The sequence below is a fragment of the Heptranchias perlo genome, chromosome 21 (assembly GCF_035084215.1).
Source record: "Heptranchias perlo isolate sHepPer1 chromosome 21, sHepPer1.hap1, whole genome shotgun sequence".
Taxonomy (NCBI): Eukaryota; Metazoa; Chordata; class Chondrichthyes; order Hexanchiformes; family Hexanchidae; genus Heptranchias; species Heptranchias perlo.
In genome coordinates, this window is record NC_090345.1 from 23,105,987 (window position 1) to 23,119,761 (window position 13,775).

Below are 13,775 nucleotides of genomic sequence, written 5' to 3' on the forward strand. Positions count from 1 at the left end.
TCCAGGATTTTGACCCAGCGACGATGAAGGAACGGCGATATAGTTCCAAGTCGGGATGGTGTGTGACTTGGAGGGGAACGTGCAGGTGGTGTTGTTCCCATGTGCCTGCTGCCCTTGTCCTTCTAGGTGGTAGAGGTTGCGGGTTTGGGAGGTGCTGTCAAAGAAGCCTTGGCGAGATGCTGCAGTGCATCCTGTGGATGGTACACACTGCAGCCATGGTGCGCCGGTGGTGAAGGGAGTGAATGTTTAGGGTGGTGGATAGGGTGCCAATCAAGTGGGCTGCTTTGTCCTGGATGGTGTTGAGCTTCTTGAGTGTTGTTGGAGCTGCGCTCATCCAGGCAAGTGGAGAGTATTCCATCACGCTCCTGACTTGTGCCTTGTAGATGGTGGAAAGGCTTTGGGGAGTCAGGAGGTGAGTCACTCGCCACAGAATACCCAGCCTCTGACCTGCTCTTGTAGCCACAGTATTTATGTGGCTGGTCCAGTTAAGTTTCTGGTCAATGGTGACCCCCAGGATGTTGATGGTGGGGGATTCGGTGATGGTAATGCCTTTGAATGTCAAGGGGAGGTGGTTAGACTCTGGTTAGATTGAATGGCGGAGCAGGTTTGAGGGGTCGTATGGCCTACTCCTGCTCCTATTTCTTATGTTCTTATGTTCCCTTCGCCAGGCTGGAAAGTAGGATGGTCTAGGCTGCTGACTTCCCTATGACCCCATGAATGCCACTCCATCGTGAATGGCAGAAATGCATAGTAGAGTGGGGTATATGTCCTGCCAATTCCCCTCCCCATTAAAATGGAGCACTTTATTACAATGAAGTATCCCATTTAGTGAAGCAGCCGAAAACTAGGGGAAATTTGCCGAAGTAAGGTGACTGAATTTGAGTGCCAATGAGGAACATGAGAACACAAAATGTAGGGAGGGAAAAAAAACTGTTATAATTTACTTTGTTTTACAAGCCCTGTTACAGAATCTTATTTGACAGTCTTGCCTCCTTCAAATCCTTACCACTTTATATTTTGCTAAATTATCACTTGACCAAAAGGATGAAAAGTCCATTATTACTTTCCATTGCTGGTGCTTCCCTGTTTAATCACTTCTACTTTGGTGTCTAATTTCTTCTTAGTACACTAAGAATGCATTAAAAGAGAATTAATTGTAACTCAGACTTTTGTCAATGCAGTTAGATCTGCACAAATTTATTCAGAGACTCTGATGCATTAGTAATAATGCAGAACAGAGGAGCCAATCTGATCGCATGTACCTGATGAGTGTGAGTCTGATCATGTTTTGTTCATCCATGAGGGTTATAAATAGTGCATAGTAAATGTAGCTGTAAAGTGGGTGACTTTGAAATGCAATGGAAAGAACAAGATGCAGAAAAGATGAGTTTATTGATGATACCGTGCAGATTATAGTTAACAGTATGAAGGAGAAAAGGAATGCCTGCTATGAGTCTGAAGAACATTCAGCAAATAGGCAGCCACAGAACTCGTCATCACCAAGTTGTCACATCTGTCATACATGGGAACATACAAGGAAGAAGGAAAGAAAAGAACCTAATTTATTTAGTGTCTCAGGATGTCTCAGAGTACTTTACAGCCAATGAATTACTTTTGAAGTGTAGTCCCTGTTGTTTTGTAGGCAAATGTATCAGCCAATTCGTGCACAGCAAGGTGACATCAACAACAGTGAGATAAATGTCCAATTAATCTGTTTATCCCAATGGAAATTTCCAAGGGGCAGATTTCTTCTAGTCCCTATGTGTTAATACATTGTAAGCATAGCAGGAAGATTTTCTCTGATAGCTACTTTTAGCAAAATCATAAACTCATTCTTTCACTATGCTTTTACAGTTTTGTAAGAAATAAGACACAAAGGCCCCAATTTTAACTGTCCCCACCTGGTGGAAACCGGGCGGGGGGACAGTTAAAATAACGGGTGAAAGTTACTACCACCAATTCCGCTTCCTTCCCGGTGTGTCCCCATATTAACCTGCTCTTTAGAGCAGGCGAGCAGGACACCCTCAGGAAGAAGCCAAGCAGGTATTATTTATGAAATTTATTTTTCAGGTTTCTTTGTGGGTTAGGAGGGGGTGCTCTTCCGGGCCTCACAAGGAAGCCAGTCCTCCCTTGAACCGAGTTACCTCCCCTCAGCACCGATTGCTCCAAGACCTCCCCGGGCCCTATTTACTCCAAGATCTTCCCCCTGCCCCGATCATGGTTCTGAGTTCCAAACCCCACTAACTACTGGGAACTGCTCACTTGCACTCCGGCTTGCCGGCCAGACTGTCAATCTGGCTGGCTGTGGGGCGGGAGACTGCATTCCCCTGCACCCTCCCCGCCTCTCCATTAATGTCGGGGCCATTGTGGTAGCATAGGTATACCAGGTTGAATAGTCCTAATAAGCACTTTCTAATAGGCATATATACACACACATACCAAAACAAATTCTGCAGTAGTTGCAAGAGGTCACACACAGGACGAGGTCAGGCTTGGTGTACAACATATTACTCACTAAATGTTCAAGGGAAGCGATAAAGGTAGATAGTCAGGAGACATGATGGAAAGCAACATTATGAATAGGTTAGTTGTGAGTCGTAACAAAAAGAGATAAGGAACTAAAAGGCTATGGTTGATATCCATGGTTCCTCATGCAGAGAGCACAATGAACAAAAGATAGATGGTATTGCACTGACAAGTTGAACGGAGACTAACCAGATGTAGGAAGGACACATTGACATCACATTAGGATGACGTAATTAATCCTATAAATGGTACAAAGCACTGGAGCACCTTAGGAACTTGGGCCTAGTCTTGCTGCGGCTAGTGTGAGCTGTCAAGATGATGTGCCTAAGACATCCTGATGGGTCCGTTGCACTTCAATTACTTTTGATACCAATCTCATGGGCACTGCATGTAATGGGTTGTGTTATATAAAGAAAGAAAGACTTGGATTTATACAGTGCCTTTCACAACCTCAGGACGTCCCAAAGCACTTTACAGACAATTAAGTACTTTTTGAAGTGTAGTCATTCTTGTAATGTAGGAAATGTGGCAGCCAATTTTCCCACAGCAAGCTCCCACAAACAGCGATGTGATGATCACCAGATAATCTGTTTTAGTGATACTGGTTGAAAGATAAATATTGGCCAGGACACTGGGGAAAACTTCCCTGCTGTTCTTGGAAAGATGTCATAGGATCTTTTATGTCCACCTGAGAGGACAGCCTGAGCCTCAGTTTAACATCTCATCTGAAAGACAGCACCTCTGTTAGTACTGCCGTCCCTCAGTACTGCAATGGAGTGTCAGCCTAGATTTTGTGCTCAAGTCCTTGGAGTGGGACTTGAACCCACAATCTTCTAACTCAGAGGTGAGAGTGTTACCTTGAAGCCATTATTACCTTTAACACCAAATTTCTCATTGATCTGATAAATAAATGAGATAAACAATATTAATCAGACATCTAAGTATTTCCTAGTCTTCGGATTTGTATTAAGGGTAAGGATAAATGACTATCCTATAGAAAACCCAACACATACAAAACCTTCCTACTGTATTTGTAATGTGGTTAAACATGGAGCAACCAGAGGAAATCTCCTAAGATGTCCAATTTAAGGGACCTGAACTGAGTCCGTGGGATATTAATGTTCAAACAATTGAGGCATTTGTGTGAAATTCCTCTCTCTGCTATTTATGGGGAGGAGTTAACTCATTTAAAATAAATGGTCAAAAACCTCCACTAAAACAGCAGAAAGAGGAATTTTAGATGAACGCAATGCGCATTTGTGTTTCAGTATCCCACAGTGTGATTTTAAGGCTGAGGAAAAGTGCTAAAATAAGAAAGAAGGATGCTTTTTGATTATTTTACCTATTATATATGGGTCTGAGTCACAGTTACATTACATACAAATATATATGTCTGTGTAACAGTTATTTAACCAACAAAAAGTTGTGGTGGGGCTTGGGGCCCCAGTGGATTTCCACCATCACTTCCCAGGGCTGCCATATGGAAGGTGGTGTTAAGCCCCAGGAAGCAGTGGTAAATATCTGAATGGAGGGAGAGGGCCTTGTAAGACCATCTGCTCCAGCCAAAATGGCCCCAGAGACTTATCTACTGATGGTCTTGCTCTCAGCTGAGGCCTTGAGCACAATTTTAACATGGCGGCGGGAAGTCAGTAGGTGGTTGATTAGTTGCGTGGGTAACCCGGAAAAAAGATTTGCGTGCTGGTTTGAGCGATCGCAACTGAATTGAAGGCCCTTAATGTTACTTTCGCGTTTTACCTCTCCAAGCTGCACAGCGGGGGTACTGCGCACCCGAATGACGTGCTGTGAACTGGAGTATTTAAAGGGAGAGTGCAACAATGGATTTTGAAGGAGAAAGGAGGATAATTGCACAATGCAGCAGTGTGACTCAAGGCGAAGACAGCACCCTATTTCAGCGACTCCTTCCTTGAGTTGCTTCTGATTGGTGTCAGATGCAGGAGGGAAGTCCTATACTCGGCTGATAAAAGGAAGCGCCCTGCTTCTGCCACCAAGAAGGCGTGGCTGGAGGTGGCAGGGGAACTGAGCAACAAGAGCTTGGTGCCCAGGTCTTGGGTTCAGTGCAGGAAGCGGTTTAATGATGCAACCAGGTCAGGAAAAGTGAGTACTTTTGCTGATTCACCCACATCCTGTGAAAAGAACCCCCCCCCACCCTCACTCTGTATTGGCAAGCCTACTCCATCACATCACTCCTCACACCCACTTAAGCCTAATCATCAACTTACCATCACTTTCTGTGCACTTCCTCACCCCCCCCCCCCGTTTGTGAACCTACCACTCACACTCACCCCAATCCTGATGCAATGTGATCAATCTGTCTGATAGTCACCCTCTGATGCATCTGTTTCATTGTCAGCCTCACACAAAGCAATGCATCCATCGTCACCTTCAGTCACTCACATATCTGTTCTTTCTCCCCTTGTGGAAGAGAGCGCAAAATGCAAGGGAGAGGAATAGGACTGGAGGGGGGACACCGCAAATGGTACACTTGACACAAGCTGAGGAGGAGGCAATGGAAATGAGTCGCACTGTTGCACGCCTGGCCGTTGGAGATGGGGAAACTGGCAATCTGCAGACGGCTGGTAACAGAATTTTAACATCCTTCATGCACATGATGAATTGATGTTATCAATGATTGACCTGTTCCACACTGTGGGGTTCAAAACCCCTTTAACAAAAGTCATTTGAAGGAAAGGGTTAACTGTGCCCCTTTTAAACAAAAACATTTGAAAACCTGCAACACAATAATGTAGTAAACTGTGTTCTCACAATTCCTGTTTTTGCCTCATTGACATTGGAGAAGCATAAGTTTCGGGATCAAAGACATTGTACTGCAGATAGATATCTAGATTATTAAATAAATAAGCTGGACGGATAATATTGAGCTTGGAGCATTGTAAGGCTTTGAAAACACAAAGGCTTTTGGAAACACAAGCTTTTCAACACAGCAGGGGGTAATGTAAGAAAAGGCAACAAGGGTATACATCAAAGGCTTCGGATCGGGAAAGCAATGACCTCTCATTCCTATCTGGTAGTCTGTTCAAACAGCTGGGATTTGTAAAACACCAAATAGTACTGCATCCAGCATATCGTCAAATGGTATAAGGAATGGATTTGAAACGCAGTGAAGCAATCAAAATTGGAGCCGTCAGGACCATTAAGAATATCTGTGCATAGAAATGAAAAAGGCTATCTTTACATGAAAGGCCGTAAACTGAGATAGTAATCAAAGCCTCTTCTGGGTTCCACGTCCGGCAGCCAGCCTGATTGACAAGCTGGCTGTTGACGAGCTGCACATCTGCTGGGGGGGGGGGGGGGGAAGAGAGACCTCATCGGCAGTTAGGAGAGAAATGGAGGGGGAACAAAGATTATAGTGGAGACATCGGATATCGGGATCAGAGGGCAGACATCAGACATCGGGATCAGAATGGGGGGGAGGTTCAGGCAACATTGTTTTTTAAAGTATGTTTATTTAATTTGTTTGCAATGGGAAATGTAATTTTATTTAATTTATTTAGTTTATTTTTCACTGATTTGGCCCTTCTGTCCTGGTTTCACCAGGCGGGAATCGGAAGCTGTGGGAAAACCGCCCAGACAACATTAAAATCTTTTTACCTATCCTATACACAAAAAATAAACTACCTTAAGTACCTCAAGGAGGTACATTTGCTCCTTTAATTATCAGCCCACCGGATTTAAGTGGGGGCGGGACCTCCTGGTGACTGCTGTACGCACACACACAGGTTTGCCTGATTCTCATTCAAAAATGTGCGGGTTCCAGCAAGGGTGTCTGCCCACTCCCAAAACCAGTGATTTTGATTGCCGCCCCCCACAACCCACCCATTTTTCCCTTTAAAAATCACCCTCATGGTCTTTTCTACATCAAAGGGTCTCCAGTCATATGATCAAAGCGTAAACTGTCAATGATGTGGAGATGCCGGTGACGGACTGGGGTTGACAATTGTAAACAATTTTACAACACCAAGTTATAGTCCAACAATTTTATTTTTAATCCCACAAGCTTTCGGAGGCTTCCTCCTTCCTCAGGTGGTGTGGAAATGACATTTTCGAATCCTTCGCATTTTAAAATCACAGAACAATGCCTGGTGATTACTGCCCGTTGCCAAGGCAATCACAGGGAGCAGACAGAAAGGTGTCACCTAAAAAGGCAACCGAATATACAAACCCCCCAAAAAAAAAGAGAGAGAGAGAGAAGGAAGACAGTCAATGACCCGTTATATTAAAAACAGATAACATTTGTTCGCTGGTGGGGTTACGTGTAGTGTGACATGAACCCAAGATCCCGGTTGAGGCCGTCCTCATGGGTGCGGAACTTGGCTATCAATTTCTGCTCGACGATTTTGCGTTGTCGTGTGTCTCGAAGGCCACCTTGGAGTATGCTTACCCGAAGGTCGGTGGCTGAATGTCCATGAATGCTGAAGTGTTCCCCGACAGGGAGAGAACCCTCCTGTTTGGCGATTGTTGCGCGGTGTCCGTTCATCCGTTGTCGCAGCGTCTGCATGGTCTCGCCAATGTACCATGCTCTGGGGCATCCTTTCCTGCAACGTGTGAGGTAGACAACGTTGGCCGAGTCACAGGAGTATGAACCGTGCACCTGGAGGGTGGTGTCCTCTCGTGTGATGGTGGTATCTGTGTCGATGATCTGGCATGTCTTGCAGAGGTTACCGTGGCAGGGTTGTGTGGTGTCGTGGACGCTGTTCTCCTGAAGGCTGGGTAATTTGCTGCGAACGATGGTTTGTTTGAGGTTGGGTGGCTGTTTAAAGGCGAGTAGTGGAGGTGTGGGGATGGCCATAGCGAGGTGTTCATCATCATTGATGACATGTTGAAGGCTGACATGCCAGATCATCGACACAGATACCACCATCACACGAGAGGACACCACCCACCAGGTGCACGGTTCATACTCCTGTGACTCGGCCAACGTTGTCTACCTCATACGTTGCACGAAAGGATGCCCCAGAGCATGGTACATTGGCGAGACCATGCAGACGCTGCAACAACGGATGAACGGACACCGCGCAACAATCGCCAAACAGGAGGGTTCTCTCCCTGTCGGGGAACACTTCAGCATTCATGGACATTCAGCCACCGACCTTCGGGTAAGCATACTCCAAGGCGGCCTTCGAGACACACGACAACGCAAAATCGTCGAGCAGAAATTGATAGCCAAGTTCCGCACCCATGAGGACAGCCTCAACCGGGATCTTGGGTTCATGTCACACTACACGTAACCCCACCAGCGAACAAATGTTATCTGTTTTTAATATAACGGGTCATTGACTGTCTTCCTTCTCTCTCTCTCTCTTTTTTTTTGGGGGGTTTGTATATTCGGTTGCCTTTTTAGGTGACACCTTTCTGTCTGCTCCCTGTGATTGCCTTGGCAACGGGCAGTAATCACCAGGCATTGTTCTGTGATTTTAAAATGCGAAGGATTCGAAAATGTCATTTCCACACCACCTGAGGAAGGAGGAAGCCTCCGAAAGCTTGTGGGATTAAAAATATACTGTCAATCATTGAGGTATGTGAATAATTGAGGCACAGCAACAGGGAGCAATTGGACAAAAAGAATGACACTCCCCAATCCTACGTCCTATTGGTAAAAACAATATAAAAGGAAGACTTTGAGAGAAGAACAGGCTCTTCACCACATGGCAGTCACAAGGAGCGCACACTGCAGTTGAACGTCTTGCAAGAAGAAGAGGACCTCGTGGACGGAAGAGCTGGTCAACCTTCAGGCCCGATGAGCAAAATCTTTGGTTTAAGGTTGTATATGTTACATCATTTGCCTAATGTGTGTATGAATTTTTGTTAAGTCATTAATAATAATGTGAATTATTAAATGTATAATGGGATTTTATAAAGGAAAGTCATATGTATGGTTTGATTTTGCTTCATGAATGCTTGTATGAATTATAACATCATTAAATAATTACTTTTGATTAACAAAACTACCATGAGTGAGGGTTCTTTGGTTGACTATTTGTCCAGTTCCAAGAATCATAGGAAATAAGGCAACACCTCAGTATGCTCATTGGAAAGATTGTCACTTCTCCGATGAATATTTAACATTGGTTTATGTTGCCTTCCAAGGCCTTCACAGATTGATGAAGAGGCAGCTGACATGGAAGAAGGCGATTCCTCAGAGGAGCTCAATTCCTCTGACGGTGCACCGTCACCTGACATTCAGCCATGAACCAACGCAGATACTGGCACTTCGATTTGTCCTGTTAGCCAGACAGTTGGGTTGTCACCTGATGATTCAACACTAACAAGTGTGCACAAGCAGATACTGGTGGCAGGTCCAGCTGTGGAGAGTCTGCGTCGGGGGACGCAATCGTCTCCAAGCTCTGCTCAACTGGACACAGATGCTGAAACCCGGGGGACATCATTAAAAGTAAGAATGATTGAGGTACAGTTCCACCTTTGCGAGGTAATGGAAAAGGTGTTACGCACACTTTCCACAACAGCGCATAGGATGGAGGAGTCCAACTCCATCACTAGTGAATTGGTGGCACAGGTAAGTGCAGAAATGTTTTCGATGGAGAGAGTGGCAGCCTCAATTGAGCTTCAAGCATGGCTCTCAAATGAGTCCATGCAGGCCATGACAAAGGCCATGCGGACTCTGGATGCCAACATGTTTGCCACCTTAAACAGGCAGACAGATACTTTAGCTTAGGCCTTAGAAAGCGCCACATTACCTCACCAACCTGCTGGGCAGTGGAGTGGTGTGAGTGATGCTGCGCTGGCCCAGGAGAGGGATGATGGCGATAGGGGGAATGGAAGTGGGGACTCCACTCAAAGTGCTCCCACCTCTCACCTGTTGCCCCCCAGTCAACCAGTACCTGCAATGCTACCTCCAACCCGATGTCCGAGTCTGCTCCTGCACAGGAGCAGGTGGAGCAGTGTTTGGCAGGGCCCTCACTGGCTCCAAAACCCAGAGGTCGTAGGCCAAAAGCATCTCATCAGCCAGGGCATGAATCTGAGCAACCTCCCACTACCTCTGCTGAAGCCACAGGGGATGCACCACGTAGAAGCGCTCGGAACAGAAAGGCGAAGGTATTGTAATTCATCAAGGGTATGCACAAAGGTGTCTGATGGAATGTCATATTTTTCATTTAAATTTGTTTTTTGTTAACTGCACATTAAATTCTCACCACCACTGCCACGTCTTGCCCATTATTGAGTGCCTTTTGTGAAATTGCCCTTTCTTGTGCTTCATAATGAATGACAGGACATAATGCCACACTTTGGGCATGTGTGCAATGGGTGTATGTGTGGTTGAAAGACTGCTTTGTGCAAACGGGGGGGGTGGGGGGGTGGTGCTGGTGTTGGTGTTTGTTCCAGGAAGCCTGGGTAGTTCACATTCTTCAATTTGCAGATCTCATTATGAGAACCTGTTAGATATAAATGAATCCCTGGCATCACGGGCAGCCATGTATGCTGCTGCTCTGCCGATGGGTTCCCGATCTTCATCCTCGTCCTCGTCCTCCTCCTCCTCATCCTCTTCTTCAATGTTGCTGGCAGATGAGGATGGTTCATGAGTGCTTTCGAACTCCTCCACCTATAACCCTCTTTGCTGAGTGATGTCGTGCAGGACTCAACAGACCACTATTATTCTGCACACCTTCACTGGTGGTGAGTACTGAAGGGCTCCCCCAGATCTACCCAGGCACCTGAAGTGCATCTTCAGCATTCCTATGGCTTATTCAATGACAGAACTGGTGACTGTCATTGTACTGCTGCTGTACCTTGTTGGTGAGGTTTCTCAGAGGTGTTATGAGCCACATCTGCAGAGGGTATTCCTTGTCTCCAAGGAGCCAGTCCTTAAATCTGTCTTGGAAGAGGGCCGGGATGTCGGACTTGCACAAAAATGAATCATGACAGCTGCTAGGGAATCTGGCACACAGCTGCAGAAACCTCCTCCAATGGTTGCAAACCAGCTGCGCATTGATGGAATGATATCCCTTTCAGTTCATGAACAGTTCTGGCTCATGTGGAGGTCCTCGTATTGCTACGTGTGTGCAATCAATTGCACCCTGCACCCATGGGAAGCCAGCCAGAGAGTTGGAATCCACTGCCCTCTCAGTCTGGCCGATGTCATCAATGGGGGAAGTTGATGTAGTCGGATGCCCTGGCAAATAAACTATCTGTCACCTATCTTATACACTTATGTGCAGACGACTGAGACACCTGGAGATGCCTCCGGTGGCGCCTTGGAAGGATCCGGAGGTGAAGAAATTGAGGGCAGTGGTGACTTTAACTGTGACGGGCAATGCGTAGTCACCAGGCAAAGCTGGGAGCAGTCTGCATGAAGGAGGCTGCAGATCTCTGCGAGCACTTGCCAACTCAATCTCAGCCTGCATTGGCACTGCTCATCAGAGAGGTCCAGGAAGTTCAGCCTCTGCCTATACATCCTCACACGTGGGTAGTGCCTCCTGCGACCTTGGCCCCTCCGTTGGTCCTACTCTGCTCTTCTCCAGGTCCTTGCTGGGACCTCTGTCTTGTGGCTCTGCCACTCCCAGAACTGCATGCCCTGCCTGCTGTGGATGGCAATGTGCCTCCTCCTCATATGCACTCTGGAATAGATCAATTGTGCCCCCCACCCTGATCTTGCCAGTTTGAGGGGCTCCAAATTGTAGGTAACTTTGTCTGAACACAAGAATTCTCAGCCTCAACAAAGAAATCTCAGTCTAAACACAAAGAACTCCCAGCCAAAGGTTTGTCTGAGAGAACTAAGTGTCCATCTGCAAAACCTCACCTTTTATTCAGATGTGTCAATCACTGGTTTAAAGGATCAAATGAGGTTCGACTGCAACTCGCCTCCGTTTCTATGGCGTGTTTCAGAAGCTACGGGAGACATGTTCAGTTTCAATTAAATCAGATTTTGCTGTCCAAATCCACAAAAAGTTAATCCCTTTCAGTGCTTAAATTGACCCTTTAAATATCGGCCCGCCAGTTTTAAGTGCAGGCAGGACTTCTGGGTGCCTGTTGCGCGCACGTATCCTAACGTGCCTGGGTCAAATGTGGAAGTGGGTGCGTTGGAGCTGGGATGCGATCCCACTCCCAAAAGTTAGTATTTTCGCTGCCCACCGCCAGCAACCCACCCATTCTTGGGGATTAAAATTACCTCCCTTAAATTGGGGGTGTTGTTCCAATGCTTGGGGTATTTCTGGCCCTTTAAAGTCCTCCAATGAACCTTCTGGTGCTGCAGCACACTAGGATTCTGCTTTTTCCACAGGGGGCTCCCTTCTTGATAGCAGGAATCTCACCAGGATCCCGCTGTGCATCTCTAACAAGTCCAAACTCAGGAAAATGGGTCAGAGCTTGGCGAACATAAAGGATGGACATAAGTACTGCCCTGACAAAATTCTATCCTGAACATAGGAACAGGAGTAGGCTATTCTGCACCTCAAGCCTGTTCTGCCATTCATTTAGATCATGGCTGATCTGTACCTCTCCACTTACCCAGCTTTGTTTCATATCTCTTGATAACGTTATCTAACAAATATCTATCGATTTGTACAACTGAAGCATCACTTTCTCACTTTTGAATTATAACCCCCTTGAGATAAAGGCCATCATTCATTTAACCTTTTGATTACTTTTTCTACCTGTGGGCTAGTGATTTGTGCACATGGACATCTAAATCCCTTTGCTCCTCCCCAGCTCCTAGTCTATCACCATTAAGAAAATATTTTGATTTGTCTTTCTCAGATCCAAAGTGGATGACCTTAAACTTCCCCACATTGAACTCCATCTACCATAGTTTTGCCCATTCACTTAGTCTGTGTGCGTCCCTTTGCAACTTCCTGCTCCCATCCACAAAACCTACTGTACCTCCTAACCTGCAAATGTATATACACTTCTCTGTTCCTTCCTGTAAGTCATTAATATATATGGTGAAAAGCTGAAGCACCAGTACAGATCGCTGGGGAATGTCACTTGTCACATCCCGCCAATCAGAGAATATTCCCTTTATCCCTAGTACCTGTCTCCTACCTTCCAACCAATTACCGACCCATGTCATAGGGTTCCCTCCAATTCTACATGCTCTCATTTTTGTTAATAATCTCCTGTGCGGAATTGTATCAAATGCCCTCATCTCTTAAAAAGGCTAATAAGAAACCATCCCACATGCTTTTCCTCCTTTCTACATCCTCAGTATATTGAAATCAGAGCCTAGAATTTCCATGAGGTTCCCCAATCACATGATGTAACTTTGGCAGAAGATTGACAGAAACACTGGGGAAGCAGCGTAAAAAGCCATTTATATCAGTTCTCCATTGTTTCTGCCAATCTTCCACTGGAGTTAGGGCAGGAGATCGGGAGAAGCCCATGGAAATTCTCCCCCAAAGTCTCTAACACATTGGGATATACTTTCCTCTGAGAGGGAAAGTGTGAGCAAAAAGGAAATATCAATAAAGTGGTATGGAATGCTGCCAGAAAGGTATTTAAAAAAGGCTTGGTGCAGCCTTGTTAACATTGAGATTGAAAAAAATCCTTGTGCTGTATTCCACAAGGGAAAATAGAAACACAAAAAAAAATGGATAGGACTGTAAGTCTGTCTTTGTTAGACACAAAGACACTAAAAGTGACTTAAACCCCAAATCTACAAGATTCTCTTTCCCTCTTCATTTCTCTAAATTTGCCCTCAAACTCTGACCTCCCCACCACAGATCTCTACACTTCAGTCTTCTCCTGCAGCTGCCTGTTGTCATCTTCAATCCCTCCACTTTTCATCATGACTGATTTCTGTTCCTGAAGCCCCACTGAGGGAATGCTTCTCTCCCATTCAAGAGAAATGCCTCACTATCCTTTGTTTCCATTGTTTTCTATTCTATTATTCTACACCATTTTGTTCTCTGTGGAGAAAAAACATATTTCTATTCACAGAGAACAAAACAAGTCAAAGCAAAACATTGTTCAGTTTAGTGATTTATTGTATTTAATGAATAACAATTCTAACTTTGTATGTCAATTTGGCAGTCACTTTACCGATCCAAGATAAAATTAATATTTACTTTGTTTAACTAAAAATCTTTGTGCTCATATCTTGGATCAATAGGATGTGCTTTCTTTGCCAACATTAAGAGTTTCTTTCAAAGTAACATCACTGCTCAGATTACTGGCCTATGCAGCCTTATGATGTTTCCCCTGTAGACAATTATGGCCACTGACCAGTGAAATTAATATTTAACAATATAATACAATAC